The sequence below is a fragment of the Mesocricetus auratus genome, unplaced genomic scaffold, assembly GCF_017639785.1.
Source record: "Mesocricetus auratus isolate SY011 unplaced genomic scaffold, BCM_Maur_2.0 Super-Scaffold_100041, whole genome shotgun sequence".
NCBI lineage: Eukaryota > Metazoa > Chordata > Mammalia > Rodentia > Cricetidae > Mesocricetus > Mesocricetus auratus.
The window spans coordinates 9664952-9685243 of NW_024429218.1; the positions used below are offsets into that span (position 1 = coordinate 9664952).

General features: G+C 46.1%; 1 long non-coding RNA gene across 1 annotated transcript in view; it reads right to left on the reverse strand.

Moving 5' to 3' along the window:
* Window positions 1–20292, reverse strand: part of LOC121135729 — a 41889-nt gene that overhangs the window by 19701 nt on the left and 1896 nt on the right. The window contains exon 2 of the long non-coding RNA XR_005872836.1: window positions 15156–15268. This is a non-coding gene — a long non-coding RNA (uncharacterized LOC121135729). The remainder of the gene's footprint in view (window positions 1–15155; window positions 15269–20292) is intronic.

Here is a 20292-nt window from a genome sequence, read left to right on the forward strand (position 1 = left end):
ACAGTGAAATCCTGTCTTGAAAACCACCCACTCACCCACCCCCAGACCCATCCCCACCCCCACCCCACAAAAAAACCAAAAAAAACAAAAACAGGTAAGAATCTTCACATAGGGAGAGCTCTGGTTGTCAGCTCCAGGGTGAGATTGGCTAGTGAACGTCCAGTGAGCTCCTGATGGGAGAAGAAGAGAATTCTAGAATGGGAGACTATATTGTCTTTTTTACTCAGCAGCCGCTTTTCTCCCAGCATGCATAGGGAGCACCAGGTAACCAGGCAACCTAGTAAACAACAGGGGAATGCAAGCAAGCAGCTTTGGGTCTGCTTGCCTCACTTTCACTATGGTTTCCTGCTAAGAGAAGCTTTTAGCATCATTTGCTTAGGGCTGTAAGTCAAGGAGAGGATCTAGGTTTAATTTGCACAAGAACTAGATCCTGATCCCTTCCAGGGCTCTGGCGTGGGCAGCATGAGTCTCTGTCTCTGGGAATGTTTCCTTTTCCTGAGGATGAACAAATGGGCTGATTACCTTTGTCCCTTATCTTCTCAGAGGAAACACAAGCAATAAATCTCTGAGCTAAGATCCTGGGTAATAAACTCGATGAAGGTAAATTCGAGAAGTTTGAGAATCTTTCAGTGCAGAGGGATTAGTTAAGGTTATCGCTTCTCTATCTGCCAGTGAGGTAAAACCAGGGCATGTTTATTTTTTTCTATCCAGCTAGACAGTTTTGGGCATGTAGTAATTCTATGTCCTTGGACATCTGAGAACATCTTAGACGGAACGCTTTGTCTGGGCCCTAAACACTGACCAAATGCCTGTCAATAAGAATAATCGCAGGGAGGCAGATCTCTGCAGATTACAATGGAGATGGGAACAGGGACTTGAGAGTGGGAGACAGGTCTCATACACAGCTAAGGGATGTAATCAGTAAACTAGGACCTGGTAATGGAGCACAGGTATTTACACACAGCTACGGAGTGTAATCAGTAAACTCCAAATGCATGGGGGAAATTGTGCCCAGTAAATGACCAGATAGTGCTAAACTGTGGAAAGTAAAATCCCAAGTTTGTTACTGAAAGGAATAAGATACTACAAGGATCTATAGCAAGAAACAGCCACTTTTATTCATAAGACTGTAACACCAAATACAACTTTCATATTGGCTTAATATGAAATTCTTAATCCTCGTGGGTTATCTCATGAGATGATGGCTAAATAATTACTGTGTGATCTTTCGGTTTGTAGCACAAGACCCCAAAGGAAACTTGCTCTATGTCTAGTTGAGGTTCCTATTGCTGTAACAAAGCACCATGACCAAAGCAACTTGGAGAAGAAAGGGCTTATTTGGCTTACAATTCCCCATTATAGTCTGTCATCAAGGAGGTCAGGACAGGAACTCAAGCATGGCAGGAACCTGGGGGCAGGAGCTGATGCAGAGGCCATGGAGAAGGCTGATTACCAGCTTGCTCTCCATGGCTTTCTCAGCCTGCTTTCTTGTAGAACCCAGGACCATCAGCCCAGGGATGGCTCCGCCCACCATGGACTAGGGTTTCCCCCATCAACCACTAATGAAGAAGATGCTCTGCAGGCTTGTCTACAGCCTGATCTTATGGAGGCATTGTTTCCTCGTTGAGGCTCCCTCCTCTCAGATTGACCATGGTTTGTGACTTGTTGACACAATCGAGCCAGCACACCCTGGATTCACAATGCCCAAGTTGCCTATGTGTGAAAAGCGCTTTCCCCTCTGCTCGACACCCCCTCCCACCCCAAAAACGCAAACCTGAGGTCACGGGACCGGCAGGAAGGCCAAACGCCCATAAGGAGACGGCGCTGTCCTGAGGACTTAGCATTTCATGGCTGTCCTCCCAGTTTCTTCCGTTTCCCCCACTGCAGAAGCATCATCAGTCTAGGCCAAGTAACCCCACCCACCCCAGCAGAAGAGTCCTCTGAAAGTGTGAGCAAGTTCTTTCCGGACAATATTGGGATGGGCCTGGTGTGGCTTGGTGACGTCCTCCACTTATTATCGATATTCAGCAAGCCTCACACACTGCCTCATCTAGAGACACATTGTTACTATCAGTCGACTTGATGCCCCCCATGCCCAGCCTTCAGCAGGTGAATTTTGGGTCTGTGAGTTAAAGGAATTCACCCAAGTGAAATGGTCCAAAATGGCCAGAGTTTGGTTTTGTATCTTCTCCTGCTAAACTCCTGTCACCCCCTGCCTTGGAGACCCCGTATCAGGTGCCTCTATTCTCCCAGTGGGAGTCTTCTCTCCAAAGAGATATTCTGCCAACAATGGTAGACAATGATGATCACTCATGTTTACCCTGCGCTGCACCCATCTGTTCCCTCAGACTTTTCAGGTAGAGGGACCAATGTGGGGGGTGAGGGAGACAGAACAGAGAAAGTGACAGAAAAACAGAGACAGGCAGATGGAGATAAGGAACATAGGTGCCTTGGGGACAGCCTAGGGGACAAAGGGTCACACTGTGGGTTGCATACTAGCTAGTAGGAGGAGAGGATTGCAAAGACTGACCCAGGGCAGGCTCACAGCCTCTCTTATGACATTAGCACAGCCTCCTAATGGCCTCAGAAAAGCTCAAAGAGTCCTTTAAAGGGAAATAACTGGCTCTGGTACACGTCGAGAAAGCAGCTGGGTAATACCCTGGGTCACTAACACAGAAAAGTACTAGAGCTCGTTGTTTCAAATTTGCGGCAAGCTGGTCTGCACTGCAAATCTCACACTCTGTTTCAGGACTGCAAGTGTTGCATTCATTTCACGTAAATTTTTTTTGGTTTTTACGAGACAGGGTTTCTCTGTATTGTTTTGGAGGCTGTTGGTCCAGCCCAGCCTCGAACTCACAGAGATCTGCCTGCCTCTGCCTCCCGAGTGCTGGGATTAAAGGCGTGTGCCACTACCGCCCGGCTCTTTTCACGTATTTTAAAATGATTAAATAAATGTTTTTACAACTGAGTAGCCCTAGGTGGAATGGGGAGGAGGGAAGAGAAGCAGAGATCAGAAGTCACAGGCTTTGCTGACCAGCTAGAATCCAGAGATGGTTGGTGGGAGGGAGCCATGAGCAGCCGTGAGTCCCAGCTTAGCCAGCAGCGTGGCCCGTAAAATTCTCAGCTGAGAACACAGAGGAAAGAGCAGACCGGCTGGGTGGACCATCTTAATTTCAGGTGCTGTCTTGGAGGTGGTGAGCCTGGTCAGCCCTGGAAACTGTTGGCAGAAACACAACCTGAAATATGAACCTGCCAACAGGAAATGTGTGAGGATGACTGAGAGGCACCCGGGAAGAGCTGCATCAGAAAAGGGAGACTTGGGGCTGAACAGAGGCTCTGTTGTTGAGAGCATCGGCCGCTCTTCCAGACGACCCAGGTTCAATGCTCAGCACCCACACGGCAGCTAGAACCTGCCTGCAGCTCCATGTTCCAGGGGATCCAACACCCTCAGATAAACATACATTTCAGGCAAAACACCAATGCACATAAAAATTTTAAAAATAAATAAAAGGGGAGGCTGAATGGTTAAAACCTTGGTGACTACTGAAAATGTTTAATGAGTTGAACAAATGTGACCAGAGGCACAGATGGCTATGAGGGACACGTACCCTGAAGTTCAGGTAAGAGCCTGCCATTCCTAACACAAGGAACTACTTTTAATTTTTATGAGAAATATTGTTTAAAATTTTTAGTTGTTCTCAGCCAAAAACATTTATGATTTTCACAGCACATACTTTCCAAAATATTTCACTGAGCATAAGATTTTTTAAAAATTAATCTGAATGATATAGGTGGGCAGTGGTGGCACACATTTTAATTCTAGCCCTTGGGAGGCAGATCTCTATGAGTTTGAGGCTGACATGGTCTACAGAGTGAACTCTGGGGCAGTCAGGGCTACACAGAGAAACCCTTTTTGAAAAACAAAACAAACTAATGGAATTGTGTGTTCTCTTGGGGATGCATGAAGAAGCCATAGTAGAAAAAAAAACAAGGGAAATGTAATTTACTTCATAGTTGCTAATTGTAAAATATGCTTTGGAAATAAAAGTACTCCTGATTTTCAAGTAGAACCATGATTACCTGATACAAGAACCTCAATACAAACATTACTAAAACAACTAGCAAAAACACATTTATGACTTGGCTCTTTGGGCATAAGGCAAGAACAGCATCTATAAAGAGAACAACATCTCTTTACAGACCGTATAGATCATAATTTGTAGCAGTAATGATGTTGGAGGCCACACTAGCTTTGCCTCTAAGTCACAGGTACTAAAGCTAAGTGCGGCAGACTGCTTATTGCTGCTACACACACACACACACACACACACACACACACACACACACACTTTTTCTCACACATGTACTCTCTCTGTCTCTGTCTCTCCCTGTCTCTGTCTCTCTCTCTCTCTCTCACACACACACACACACTTTTTCTCACACATGTACTCTCTCTCTCTGTCTCTCTCTGTCTCTGTCTCTGTCTCTGTCTCTCTCTCTCTCTCACACACACACACACACACACACACCAACCAGTAAAACTGTAATTCTCACTAAGAGAAAGCTGCTACACTACAGCCTGTATCCCCTCAAGTAGGCCAGACTTAGGGTTAGCCATGCATTCATGTTCCAACTGAAGATGGGGACAACTATGTAATAACTTCTCTGTTGCTGATCGTTGGTTTTCTCTTTACTTCCCATGGCTGGAACACGGGCTGTCTTGCTTTCTTTACATGCCCTATGATAAAATGCTCTGGCAAAAGCAGTTTGATGGAGCACAGATTGATTCTGACGCACAGTACATCAGGACAGGGGCAATCCAGGCAGTGGGTCCTTGACACAGTGGCTGACCACAGTGGCTTATAAAGCTAAGAATCACGGAAGGATATGCCAGAGCTCCTCGCTATACAGTCCAGGGCGTGGTGCCGGCCACAGGAGGAGGTATTTCTACTTCAGTCAGTCTAAGGAAGATAGCCTCAGGCAGACATCTCCTAGACAACCCAAGATCTCCCCAACCAGACAACCGAGACCAGCCATTACAGGAACCCTGCAACAGCTCCACCTGCATCTTCGTGAGCGAGAGTTTCAGCCTGCCTCGTCAGAACAGTAAGAGGAAGAGAGTGTACCTATAGATCCGCATCTCGCTCATCCACCCTTAGAGAAGCTTCCTCTTGCAGTAGAAGGGAACTAACACAAAAACACACAACTGGACAACTTGCACAGGGTGAGAGATTCTAGACCACTTGGTCATAAATTGGAGGTCTTCTCCAAAGCCCTCCCCTCAGGGCTGAGGGTGTTGTACCTAAAAGAGGCAGGAAGATCCAAAGAGCCTGAAGAGATAAATAAGCCCAATGAAACAGTGCCTTCTGATACAACAGCACCGTCACACACACGGACTCACGAAGACTGTGGCAGCATGCACAGATTCAAGACAGACAGAATCTCAGCACTGAGCGGGGAACTGGACTTGGGCTCCTGTGCCTGACCACGAACCTGTCTGCAGTTGATACCAGCTTGCAAAGGAAAAATTAGTTTTTGCCAATGAAGTCTCATTGGGTATATAAACCACTCTTAAGGGTAGGCCCCATGCCCAGCAGTAGATACAAAGCCAACTCTATGGTATTTTTGTAGGCTTTTTGTCTCACGCTGCTTTGTTTGGGCACGTTTTGTCTTATTACTCTACTAATTTCCAATTTAGTATTTTTGTGTGGGTTTGTGTGTATGAGAGAGATTCTGGTGGCTTGTTTGTTTGTTTGGGTTTTTTTGTTTGTTTGTTTTCTAAAGAAAGAGAAAATGGACAGGCCTACCTGGGTCCTCTCAGCCCGGGCTGGCTGAAGACATCTGCAGGCCCCGGTAGTCAGACACCACTATGACAAGCAAGCATGTGGTGGAGAAATGGGAGAGAAACAGAGGCAGGACAGTTCATGCGCTGTGGAGAGAGGCAGAACTCAAGAGTGAAGGCAGAGGAGGACGGGTTGATGTGGGCGGCCTGCTTAGCATCTGGGGCCATGGTGATGTCCAGGGCCTGGGCTGCTGCTGGGGGCCATGCCTGGACCCATGGTCCTACCACAGCTGGGCTCTGCGCTGATATCCGTGGCCCATGTTTCTACCAAAGTCCACACAGATACCCCAGGATCTGGGTCTGGGCTGCCACCTAAGGCTACGTTGTTGTCTGAAGGCTTTGCTTCCACAGAGGCCATACTGATCTAAGTGGCCTGCATTGCCACCCAGTGCCATGGTGACATCTGGGCCCAAGTTACAGCTGAGAGACATGGCTGGGGTCCATGGCCCTACTGCAGTCAGGGTCTCTGTTGATGTCTCTGGCTCCTGATACCATCAAAGGTTGTGCAGATGCCAAGGGTCTGGGCTGACCTGGGGCCATTTTGGTGTCCAAGGGCCACACGGACGCTGAGGCCATGCTGATCCAAGCAGCCTGTATTGCTACCTGGGGCCATGGTGGTATCCGGGCCCAGGCTATTGCAAAGGACCATGTTTGGGTCCATGGTCCTACTGCAGCCAGTATCTGTGTTGATATCCATGGCCTATGATACCACCAAAGTCTATATGATTGCCCTGGGTCTGGGCCATCACCTGTGGCCATGTTGGTATCCAAGAACCATGTCTATCTGAGTGACCTGTGTTGCTACCAAAGGCCACATGGATACCCAAGATCTGACCCACCACTTGTGGTTGTGTGGGTGTCCAAGGGTCATGCCGACATGAGGCCCATACAGATCTGAGTGGCCTGTGCTGCTCCCTGGTGCCATGGTGACATCCAGGCCTGAGCTGGTCCTAAGGGGCCGTGTCTGGGTTTGTGGCTCTACATCAACCAGGGTCCGATTTGATGTCCATGGTTCATGTTACCTCCAAGAAGCATGAGGACACCTGGGCCCTGGTCAACCACATGAGACCTTATTGGTGTCCTGGAATCATGCCACCACTGGTGCCACCCTTATCTGGGTAGCCTACCCTGCCACTGGAGCCATGGTGACGTTCAGGCCCAAGCTGCTTCTTGGTCCTGTGGTCCTGTGGTCCTGGTGTAGCTGAAATCTGTGCTGATCTCCATAGCCCAAGATTTCACATGGGACCACAGGAACAATGCGTGTTGAAAATCCGAGAGCCTTACTGAGCCAGCACTGCCCTATATTGTGGCTGGGAGAGTTGGTCCTGTTCCCGAATGGGATAGAGACCTGGCTATGCCCCTCACCTGAGGCGGTGGTCCCAGAAGCTCCAGTGGCCAGGACTGACCAAATCAGCTACCCCCCCTGCCACCCATATCCAGGATTTTGAGTTGGCCCACCCCAGCATCTTCCCCATTCCTGACCTACTGGAGGGTGAGAAGGGACTGGTCCTATGGAACCATGGCCACTGCAGGATCTCCATGACTCAGGGCAACAGCAGGATATCCAGGAGGAGTTCCAAGGAGAGTCCAGTGTTGATGGTGAACCAGAAGCCAGAGACCTTGAACCTGACCAACAACTCATTACAATGAACATTTGCAAGTAAAGCTGTGTGGACATGACACACCACAGCTCCTAACATCACTAAGAGGAATGAAGAGGTGTTGGAGAGGCAGGAAAGGTGCAGGAGCAAAGTGGTTTCATTCGTTTGTTTTGCTTTTAATTAATATTTTTCAATTTTCTTTTGAGGGTTGCTATGGTGCTGAGGGGTGGATACAGGGTACTGGGAAGTGAGCGGTATTTGAGCACGATGTGAAATTTCCGAGAGTCAGTAAAAAAAATAGAGAGAGAGAAAACAACGGTGTAGAGTTGGGTGGGGGGAGGATCTGAAAGGGTTGGGAGAGGGGAAGTGTGATCAGAGTATGCTGGGTGGAAAAAAAAGCTTTTCGACTATAAATAAGACACTGGTAGTCAGAGGTGAGGACTAAGGTCTAAGAACTTAATGACAGACACTAATGAAAGTTACAGTAGGATAAAATGCTGAATCAAAAAATAAAATAAAATTTCACTATAAAGTCCAATAAAGGAGCTAATTTGGCTCAGTATATGAGTCATTTGTCACACAGGTGATGACATGAGGTCAGTCCCTGCGTCCCATGTGAAAGCTGAAGGAGAGAAGTGGTTCCATAAGGCTGTCTTCTGACCTCCATGTCCATGCAAGCACATACACGTGCATGGTACACACACACACACACACACACGCACACGTACATACACACACATACATACACACACCACACACTCACACACACGTACATACATGTATATGCACACACATACATACACACATACACACACCACACACTCACACACATGTACACACATGTATATACACACACATACATACACACACCACACACTCATACACACACATGTACACACATGTACATACACACATATACATAAACACATACACACACCACACACTCACTCACACACACATGTACATACACACATACATACACACATACACACACCACACACTCACACACACACGCGCACGCACACATGTACACACACACATACATACACACATACACACACCACACACTCACACACACACGCACGCACACATGTACACACACATACATACACACATACACACACCACACACTCATACACACACATGTACACACATGTACATACACACACACGCACACATGTACATACACACATATACATACACACATACACACACCACACACTCACTCACACACACATGTACATATACACACATACATACACACATACACACACCACACACTCACACACACACATACACACACTCACACACACACATACACACACATACATACACACATACACACACACCACACACTCACACACACACACACGTACACGCATGTACATACACACACATACACACATACACATATACCACACACTCACACACACATGTACATGCATGTACATACACACACATACATACACACATACACACACACCACACACTCACACACACACGTACACGCATGTACATACACACACACATACACACATACACATATACCACACACTCACACACACATGTACATGCATGTACATACACACACATACATACACACATACACACACACCACACACTCACACACACACGTACACGCATGTACATACACACACATACACACACACCACACACTCACACACACATACACACACTCACACACACACATACACACATACATACACACATACACGCACACCACACACTCACACACACACGTACACGCATGTACATACACACACATACACACATACACATATACCACACACTCACACACACATGTACACGCATGTACATACACACACATACATACACACATACACATACACCACAAACTCACACACACATACACACACAAACTGCCAAAATTGGAAGACCTAAGGTGAAGCATACTGTGAGCCCAACGTAAAGGAGACAGAGGCAGGTGAATCTGTACCCATTCCAGACTATGCTGATCCAGACAGTGAGTTCTAGGCCATCTAGGGCCACGTAGTGAAACCCAGCCTCAAAAATAAATAACAACAGATAGACAAACACAGTAAGCAATTTGCCCCCAAGCAAAAGGCTGTACCCATGAATCCTAAACCTCCACATAAAACCCAGTGCTCTTATCATTAATAATTCTTATTTTAAGAACAATTCCATGTGAAATAATTTGCAAGGTTTTACTTTGTAACTCATAAGCAAAAACAGTATTTGCTATATACAATATGATATTTTGAAATCCATATGCATTGTGCAGTGGCTTGCTGATAATTGACATGCTTTCTTCAAATGGTTAGCATGTTTGTGACGCAAACACAGAACATCCACTTGTAATGTTTTCAGAATTTAATATCTGCCAGAGGCTCTATCACAAGTCATACAGTACACATTGCTACTGAGCCTTGGGGAAGAATAGAAGACAGCAAAACTCAAAGGAGATGTCGGCAGGGATGGGAAGAAGCTCCCCAGGCACAGCGTATGGGAGCCACGGGGGAGAGCACTGGGGTTCTGTGAGGTGCGGGCGTCAGCCTGCCTACACCAGTGTGCTTTTCTGGCCCGGTGCCTGTTGGAGGAAGCCCTGCTGCGAACTATAGCCAACTCAAAGAGGAACCACCAGCTGGTCTGGAGATGCAGACAAGTCCAATCCCCTCATCTAAGGCTCCCATCTGTGGAACCCTGTGAACATCCACAGCTGGGCCCACCATGGTGCCTCTCGCTATTGACCTTGGCCATTGAAAAGAAACATTTCTAAGAACCAGTCGACAGAAAGCTCTTTTGTTAATTTATCCTATGCTGAGTCTTCCTCATTTAAAAATAAAGTGACATCACCTATTTCCTCTGTCTCCACTGGTAGACCACAATATGGGTGATTCATCCAATCAGGTGGAGGCCTGAAGAGAACAAAGATTGACCCTTGAGCCAGAAAGAACCCTGCAGCAGATGCTCTGTAGACACAAAAGGCAGTGTCCCTGGTGCTCTGTTACAAGAGAAGTCTCAAGGCTCCCTCTGTCTCAGCACTGCGGTTGTGACAATTTGTGGAGTGGGTTAAGATTCAGGGACTTTAACCAGGGCTGATATATGCTCACAATGGCCAAGAAGTAGGAGGAAGCCATCGTCCATCTCTGGAAAGTAGATAACACATGTCTTTAATATTTCATCCTCCCCCCATGTCCTCTCAGATCCTCCCCATTCTAAACCCACTGAACCCACGCAACTTTGTGTCCTTGGTTTGCCCATTAGTGCTGCTTGTATTCTCTTGGGTTTGTGGCCACTGGCTGGAGTGTGTTAGCCAATCAGAGGCAGTGCGCTCGAAGAAAACTAACTCACCCCCTCCCAGCATCTAACAATTACAAAGAGCTCCTTGGACAGGCACAGGACTTCATGTCACTGAGATGTGGTCTAGCTTGGGCTCACACGGGTCTCGTGCACACTGTCACAAGCCCTGTGAGTTCACGTGAGAACTGCCCTGTTGTGTTTAGAAAACACTGTTTCCTTATAGTCAGTCACTGCCTCTGACTCTCACACTGTTTCCAAGAACATTAACTCTAAATGGTGCATACCTTCAGTTTGGGGAGATGGAAAAGTTCTGTAGGTGTGTGGTAGTAGTGGTCACAAAACGATGAGATTCTACTGAATAGCACAGAACTGTATGGACCCTAGTAGGGCACATTTCTATTATGTATAGTTTGTTGCGATTATATTTTGGGCCAGGTGGTGGTGCATGCCTTTAATCCCAGCACTTGTGAGGCAGTTTGAAGCCAGCTTGGTCTACAGAGTGAGTCCCAGGATAACCAAGGCTGCACAGAGACAGTTTTGGAAATGCAAGTTAGGATAGAAAGTGAATTAGGCAAAAGCCTTTTGGACAGAGCACATAGTATGATGGATATGAAAACAATCACTATGGAAATGAAACCCTGTCTCAAACTGCCCGCACCCTCCCCACAAATAATTATATTATGTATATTGTACTACAATTCAAGGTAGGGAAGAAGGGAGAAAGATTGGGAGGAAGGGATGGAGAGACGGAAGGACAGAAGGAAGTGAAATTAGTGCATTTATTAAGTACTCGGGCAGAGAGGGACTTCTAGGGGAAAAAAAACAGTATGGAGTCCCAAGACAAGGTTTAGCCTCCTCCAGAGAATCACACTAGCTGTCGTACTGTGTGTGTGTGTGTGTGTGTGTGTGTGTGTGTGTGTGTGTGTTCAGCCTTGGCTGTCCTGGAACTTACTCTGTATATTAAGTTGACCTCAAGCGTGGACATCTGCCTGCCTCTGCCTCCTAAGTTCTGGGCCTGAAGGCATGCATCACTAACACTCCACCGTTCTCTTGGACCTGTCACATCTTTCTCAAATCTAACAGAAACATCCTTTGGGCTGTCAGGAAAAGGACTGGCTGGGGCGGCATTTATTCTTCTTGCTGGTTGCTTTCTTTCTAGAGGGTTGTTTGATGTCACCACCCTGACCATTTAGTGTCACAGCAAACATCTACCAACCATTTACTCTGGAACAGAGGATTCTGTTCCCTGCCCATCGTCTTCCTTCTCAGTATTTCCCTCAGCTCTGCCCTTGCCCTTGAGCAGGGCCCGTCCCCATTCCTGACTCTGTGCTCTAACACGGCAGGTGCAGTTCTACAACCATAACTGAAGCCCCCAATCCTAGCTGCTCACCACACCTGTGCAGCTGAAACCTCCAATGCCCACGCCAGGCAGGCCACACGAACTGTCACCTTGCAGAGGAGCTAATGCTGGCCCACAACCAGCTTTGCTCAGCTGGCCGTGCCCTGATTTGAGAGGAGTGGCTTTATCTTTTCAGGAAATCTTAGGGCCAGATTACAAACACTTGGGCCTATGAAACCTCTCTTGGCCTTCTGGGCTACATCCAATCAGTTGCCAAGTCCTGAAAACTTTATTTCCTTATGACACTGCACATCTGGAAGGCTCCGCTCCTGGCCTCTGTACTTGATGCCTATCATACGAATTCTTAAATGATGTGCATGAGAATCGCCCATGGGACTTCCCAAAATGCACAGTCCCCAGCCGCCCCCAGTATACAGTTTGGTTTTAACAGTCCAGCATCCAGCCCCTGGCCTCTCACCCATACCTTGCCATCACTGTGGTTGACATTTAACCATGGATGTCCATCCCATCCTCACTGTGAAGAAGGCTCTGTTCTCTATAAAATACATGTAGTAATATATGTTATATATAAATATTATATGTATATTATAAAACAGGATCTCATGAGTCCCCAGCTGACCTAGAACTTACTATGTAGACAAGAATGACGACCTTGGACTTTGGATCCTTTTTACAGCTGCCTTCCAAGTACTGTGGTTACAGGCCATCCAGACAGTTTACACTATGCTGAGGATCTCACCCAAGCTTCTAACCTGCTAGGCAAGCACACCACCCACTGAGCTATACCCCTAGCCCCGGGCCCGCTCTTCTGAGCTGTGGCCCAGCTTAGCATTGAAAGGATACCTAAACCACACACGTTTCCCTCTCAGAGACACCGGTGGGATGCAGCTGGAGAAAAGGTGACTCCAGCATTCCCATCAGGAAATGGGATGTCTAGAAACCTGTTCCTAATCCCAGTCTCCACTACACAGTCCCCAGGGCATCACCAGACCCCGCCCCTTCCTTTTTAGCTCCTACAGAAAAACTCTGAGCACTTTGATGCCTGAAATCATCCTGGCTGCAAGTCCTTGCAAGACACCAGTTTTCCCTGAAACGCCTCAGTGGTCCCCAGAGACCAGAGAAAAGTGCACATTCCTAGTAACACCAGCAGGGCCCTAGAGATGGCTCCTGCTCAGTTCTCAAGCCTGACCCTGGCCTTTCTCCCTCCTGCCCTGCAGGCTTACTCAGTGTATCCTCAAGGACATTCAAGTGCATTGTGGTGCTTCTCACTGTTCCTAGGATGCTCTCCCACACTTATCTGGATGCCTTGCCCTTCCCCTGCCTTAACATCACCCATCTTCCAAAGCACGTGCCTCCCCACAGGCCCTCTTGGCCTGTCTTTAGGATCAGCCCACTGGCTGTGTGCTCAGTGGTCATGTACACTGTTCATTCCAACACACCATCTCTTCAGATCCCTCACCCCTTGGACAGCCCCCCCCCACTAGCTTCGAACCCCGCGAAGGCAGGATTGTGAATCGGGTTATCACCACCATGTCCTTATGTCTGAGGCTGGTATGTGGCTGATGCTTGTTAGGTATTTACTAAAGAATGAAGATTGAGATCAGCCGAGAAGTAAAATACAGCAGCCCAGTTCTGATATGAAAGCACTAAGGAAAGGACCTTCGATTCTTTCTTCATTTGAATTCAAAAATTCACTTTAAAAAGTTTGTTTCGGATCATAACTCTTATGCATGTGATGACTAAGAAAGCAAGATTATTTAGAATAGTCTTGACAGTAAGTTTTCATCCTTACCACTGTCAACAAGACTTTCTGATGACAGTAAGTCTCTAGGAATGAGGTGTAGTGAGACTCAAGAGTGTCCTTAGGAATCTAACCCCGCTGTACTCAGAATACCAGGTAATGCATCAAAGTCCCCACCACCCAAGCCTCCAGTCAAGCAAGGCTTGGAGTCCTCCCAGTTCCCAGAAGCCTCTCTTCCCACACTGTCATCCTAAGCCGCCATTGTTTTCTAGTCTGGCTCTTTAAATTCTTAGTCATCAACTCCATGCTTCACCGAGACCGTGTCCATCTAACTTGTTTGGTAAATACAGGTTTGATTCGATCACAAAGTATTCAATAATTGCATCAACAATAATTCAGGGTGCCTACAGCTTCCTGAGAATTAAACATAGTTGTGAGCTTCAGCTGAAATTTCAATGACTTTGGCAACACCATGGCCTTCTTTCTCTTGCAACTGCTTTTGTAATAATTCTTCAGAGCAGTTAATAAAAGAACCAAATTCTCTCGCAAGTAAGAAATTGAACCAAAACAGATGAGACAGTGTTTCTTGCCTTTTTAACTAGAAATGAGTCAAAAATTCTCACTGAGAAGCAACGACACATACACACACTCATGCATGCACACACTTGCATGAATGCACACACACACATACATACGCACACACACACACATACATACGCACACACACATGCACACACTGTACTGGTTGCTTTTGATGTCACTAGACTAGATGCCTGACGGAGAAATAAAGGAGGAAAAGTTTTCTGGCTCACAGTTTGAGAGGTCCATCATGGCCTGCTGGTGTGGTCTTGACTGTAGGAGGGGAATGTGAGGACCCCTGGCATCTTGATGAATGTGGAAGCTGAGAGCTCCCACAGGAACCAAATGCAGATATAACCTTCAAAACCCACCCATGGTGACACTTTTCTGCTTCTGTATCCAGTTGGTCCCACAGTGTCCCAAGGCAGTGCTGGCCAGCTGAGGGACCAAGCGCTGAAGTTCAGGAGTGAATGAGAAAGGTTTCAGACAAAAGCTGTAACACACATTCACACACAGACACAGTGTCTGGCGTCAAATTGCTTTGTATATGCATATAATTACTGCTATTCTAAGTGTCTAGCATGAACTCTTGGCTTCCACATCCACCAAGAGGGACACTTGCTAGGGTAGGCTGAATAATAACCTCCCAAATAAGCAAGTCCCAGTCCCTAGGCTCTAAGACCTAATGGGCAGCATACTGACTGCAGCCAACCAGGATGCACTGTTTACCTGAGTGATGCTGTAGTCATGGAACCCGAGCATGCTGGGTCTCCTTGCATCTCAGAAGTGAAGCACACTGAGCATGCTGGGTCTCCTTGCAGCTTGAAGTTAAGCATGTTTAGCTTTGATGGGAGAGAGAATGAAAGCAAAAAAAAAACTATTGTGAATGGAAATTAAAAACACTGTGAGGTGCTGAATATGTTGGTTAACTTAATTATGGTAAATTGTTTCACAGTGTGGATGAACAAGTGCATCAACGTATAATATAATGTCCCTGAAGACAGGTTTTTATTTATAATTTATATGTCAAATAAAATAAAAAAGCATAAGGAAAACCAAAAGAGGGAATTTTCTTGTGATTCAAAATTAACTGTAAAGTAAGGCCGTTTTAAACATATGTTATACTTTTATCACAATATAAATGAAGATTTAATGCATCTAGTCCTTAAGTTACTATTGCCCCTAGTTTACCATTTAAACATCACACCAACAGAGCAAATAATATACCCATCCCACAGACAATAAGTCTGTTCTTTTGCTGGTTTGTTGAAATGAGGGGTCTTGCTATGTAGCTCAGGCTACCCCAAACCTGCAATCATACTATCTCAGTTTCCCAAGTACCACAATTGCGAGTGCAACAGAGCACACATGAATAGGAACTTTCTTTTATCAAAGGGGCAAAGTGATGCTACCCGTCCAGTGTCACAAAGGCTGGGGCTGGAAATCAGCTAAACACTTAGGAGGACGTGATCCCAAAGTGCCATTTTGGCTCCTGACTGACACAAAACACCTTTTTGGGAGGAAAACAAAGCAAAAACACAGACTCCTGTTTTTAGTGTAGAGAGAAAGGAAGTAGGAGCCTGGGAAACATGGGGACCAGGAACTGAGTTTTCACTTCCTCTTTTTGGTGGCCGATGAAAATGAGCAGAAACCTGCCTGCCGTGCTCTGTGTTGGCCTTTGAACTAGCAGAGTTGTTCCGCTGACCAAAGGGCCAGTCCTTATTTTCCAGCCCCAAACCAACACCACACCCTGCAGCTCCAGCATAAAGCTGGACCAATTTGGGCATTTTCCATCCCGATAAAAGAAAGATGACTGACCCTTGTTGGCTTAGTCTTCCACGCTGGCCTTGAACATTGGTTTATCTGACTTGTTATCACATCGTCACCACAGTGACTCAAGACATTCAAGTATGAAAACTAAACATTTGCTTATCATGATAGTTCTTACTGGCCGTCAAGATAACTGGATTTAAGCCAGGTTGGGTGGGGCACACCTTTAGTCCCAGTGCTTGGGAGACAGTCTGGGTCCAGAGAGAGTTTTAGGACAGAGAAATCCTGCCTCAAAAAGCCAAAAGGAAAAAAAAAAAGGTAACTGGATTTGAATTCAGCTGGAAGGCATGCCTCCAGGCATGCCTCTGAAGACATTTCCAGAGAGATTTAACTAAAGAGAGAAGGCTCATTCTAATTTGGAAGCTCCATGCTGTGGGCTGAAGATTGCCAAGCTAATTTACCATCTCCGTCCCTCAGACCACTGTCACTGCGCCCTCTCCACCATGACAAACCGCATCCTTCTGAACTATGAGCCAAATTAAACACTTTCCCCTTAGCTTGCTCTGTCTCTGGTATTTACCCAACATAGCTGGAGCCCAGTAAATGATATAGCAACTCTTAGCACAGAAGAGAAAGTCCAAGAAAAAAAAATGCTGGTAACTAGCAGGTCAAGGTGCTATGAAGGAAAATAAGGACATGGCCTGGAGATAAAGTTGGAGATCATATTAGGGTGCATAAAGAGACCCTCTGAAGTATCAAATTCCTCTTTGCTTTTGCCGTGTTTCCTCCAGATAGCTCTTCTCTCTTGAATTTTTCTTCTGCATTTTTTATAAATTAAGTTTCTCTCTTTAGCTTGTGCATAATAGCAATGCCCATTAGTGTGGTACCATGTGATGCTTGGAGATACACATACATTGTGCAATGATTAAGTCAGATTAAACGTATCTCTCTCCTACTATGCATTTTACTCCCTTCTGCTAGAAATAGCTCAAGACTCTCCTAGATTTTTTTAAATGCACAGCACTTTATCATTATCTGTGGTCATTCTACTGTGAGACAGTGTCCAGCGTTTACTCCTATCTAACTAGTACCCACTGACCCACCTGTCCCTGTCCTTACCACCTGCCTGGTCTTTCTTCACACTAGGTAGGTAGCTACCATTTTGCTCTCAACTCCCATGAGATTCATTTTCTTTCCTTCCTTCCCTATTTGTCCCTGCCTTTCATATGAAGAGTGGGTGGATCCTCTTGGCCCTCTGAGTGCCAAGCAGCCGGCCTTCAGGAGATTAGATGGGCTGAGGAGTGTGCCCCAGTTTGATTTTCTCAGCATGACGTTCATGACAGTCTGTGTTTCCAAGGCCTGGATGTCAGTTGCCTGATGCCAAAGCTCGTAGAGTTTCTGCAAATGCTGAGCCCTTGGTACAGAATTTGACTTCCTCGGGTCCTTTCAGCCAGTTGGGCACAGAGGGAAGGGTATGAGAAGGAGCAGAGCATCATGGGAGAGCAATACATACACATAGCGAACCACGACCCTGGGAGGGGAAAGACACCTCTGCTGCTCCACCTCTTCCTCTCGAGTCTCCAGTCCTTTCTATCTGTGTCAGAGAGGATAATAAGGAGGCCTGGTGGTGGCATTTTGAGACTGTGATTCCAACCTTTCCCAGGATATTCATGTCTACATACTAAAAAGAAACTAGCTTTTGGCAGCAGTACTCATTTTATTGTCTATCTCTTTATATATCTACCTACATATCTACCTACCTATCTACCTGTCTATCTACCTATCTAACTGTCTATCTGTCTGTCTGTCTGTCTGTCTGTCTATCTATCTATCTTTCTATCATCTACTTGCCTATCTATCCATCCATCCATCAATCTATAATCATTTATCTATTAAGCATACATCTATAGAGAGAGCAATCTCTAATGCTCATATAAATACGTGCAGTTCTTATCATTAGGGGATAATCAGATCTTATTTTATAAATTTTGTATTATTTTGTGTGTTTATACAATGTTCAGGATTTTTTTAGGAAAGCATTAATGATTGTGTTATTTATGGTTTAATTTGTTGGGTAACAGTTATTCTTTAATTTTTCTTCTATGTCTTGTTTGACTGCCCTTATCAGCTCCTTTGTAACTTGGGCTCACATATTTTTACAATGGAAACACAGCTGTCTTCAGAAGGAGCAGGCACCGGCAGGTGCTCCATCCCTTAGGCTGTGCCTTGCTTGACTGCACTACTGGAAGTTAAACAGAGGCCTTTCAAGATTTCAAAGACCATTGCCATGGTGATCTCAACTAAGACCTAGCTGTGGTCAGATCTGAAGCATCCAATGCCACATCTCCAACTGCTCAAGTTACTTGGGAGATACTCAGATCAAATATCCCTGAGGAAAATCCGTGAAAACCCGCCAGGCAACGTTGTTTTAGTCCCAAGACCGCTGGACTCTTTCGAAGATCGGTTACTATGACCAAACCAAATGAATAATTGGGTGGAAGACGAGACTCAGAGAACAGGTGAGATGAGGCGGGGGAGGGGGAGGAGCAACAGTGTTGAAAGAGAAGTGAGGTATCCTTTCCCAATCACAGATCTCTCTCTCTCTCTCTCTCTTTCTCTCTCTCATGCAGTTTATCAGCCTTTGGGGCTGCCAAGCCTAAGACTTTTATTTCTCAGCTTGTTGAATTGGTAAAGTTTCTCCACCACCCACCTCCTGAGGGTTGGTTCTGGGAGAAGTCTCTAGTATCCAGGGCCCTACATGCATGACAGCATTTATGAAGCCCTTAAAAATAAAGAGCCTTTGAACTGGCTGAGCAGGGAATGTAGTTCCGTTGGTAGAGTTCTGGTCTGGGGCTCATGAAGTGTTGGATTCAATCCCAGCATGCCACAAAAGGTGGTTCCCTGTAAACTCAGCACTCAGGAGATAGAGACAGAAGGCGCAGAAATTCTAGGTCATCTTTAGTTATATACTAAGTGTGAAGCCTGCTGAGGTTGTATGAGAGTATGTCAAGAAAGAAAGAAAAGAAGGGAGGGAGGGAGGGAGGAAGGAAGGGAGAAGAAATCAAGGCATCAAAGCAGACAGCTTAGACACCCCTCATTCAAAGCAAAAGGAGAAGCTTTAAGAAGGAGAAGCACAAATACATTTCTTTTTGTCTGTTGTATGAATATTTTCCTGTGGACATGCGACACAAATGCCTACTCACTCTAGAAAGGACAAAATACCAGTGAGAGACAAAAGAAAAATGCCAGCAAAGTCAAACTTGGCTTCAACCAGCTTATTGGAGTTGGTTGCCCACAGGAATACGGATGGGAGGTTGTCCCCAGGAGCAGGGCTGACCCTAAGGAGCTTCATCACGGAGAAGCCCACAGCATAGGTGATGACTCCACAAAGCTGCATCCCTGGAGCCCTCTGCCAAAGCTGGATGAGTCAGAAGGGCTCCTCCATGCCCTGTTGCCTTCTCTCCCTACCAACACCCAGCCGTTCTTCACTGCTTCTGTGTCCTTGTGCACTGTGTTGGTTTCAGCTTTTCTGGGGCTTGAGAGATTTGTTTACTTCTGGAGTCTCCTGAGCCTCTCTCTCCTTCCCCCTTCAAGGAAGGAATACCAGTGGAAATCGCTGGACTCGCTGTCCCATCCAAAGCCAGGTAACTGGATTTTATTAGCAGCTTTCTCCTGTGAGTCTTTAGTGGTTGGACAATTACAGTCTTGAAGATCAGCATAAGTACCCCCCACTAGTTCGTTACTGCCTTGGGATTGGCGGATTCTTCATCTTTTCATCACTTCCGTGGGTCTTGTAGTCCTATTCAGGGCTTTGCTGTGTTAATAAAACTTGATTTCAAAATCCACAAAGCGTTATAACAGAACTTGGTTTAAGCTCTAGGATTCAGCATTCCAGCAAGCAAATAGACTCTCCAAACAGAGTCTAAGTAATATATTTCTACTACATGTGCCTCATGCCACAGATGGCACCCTCATCTGCATGCAGGGGTCTATTGATGTGAGTATATCCCAGCCCTCTAGAATACCATAGCTGGTGTTCTTGATCTGCTTTCAGAGAGATCGGAAAGGCATGACACCCTCTGTTTTGAATTCAGTC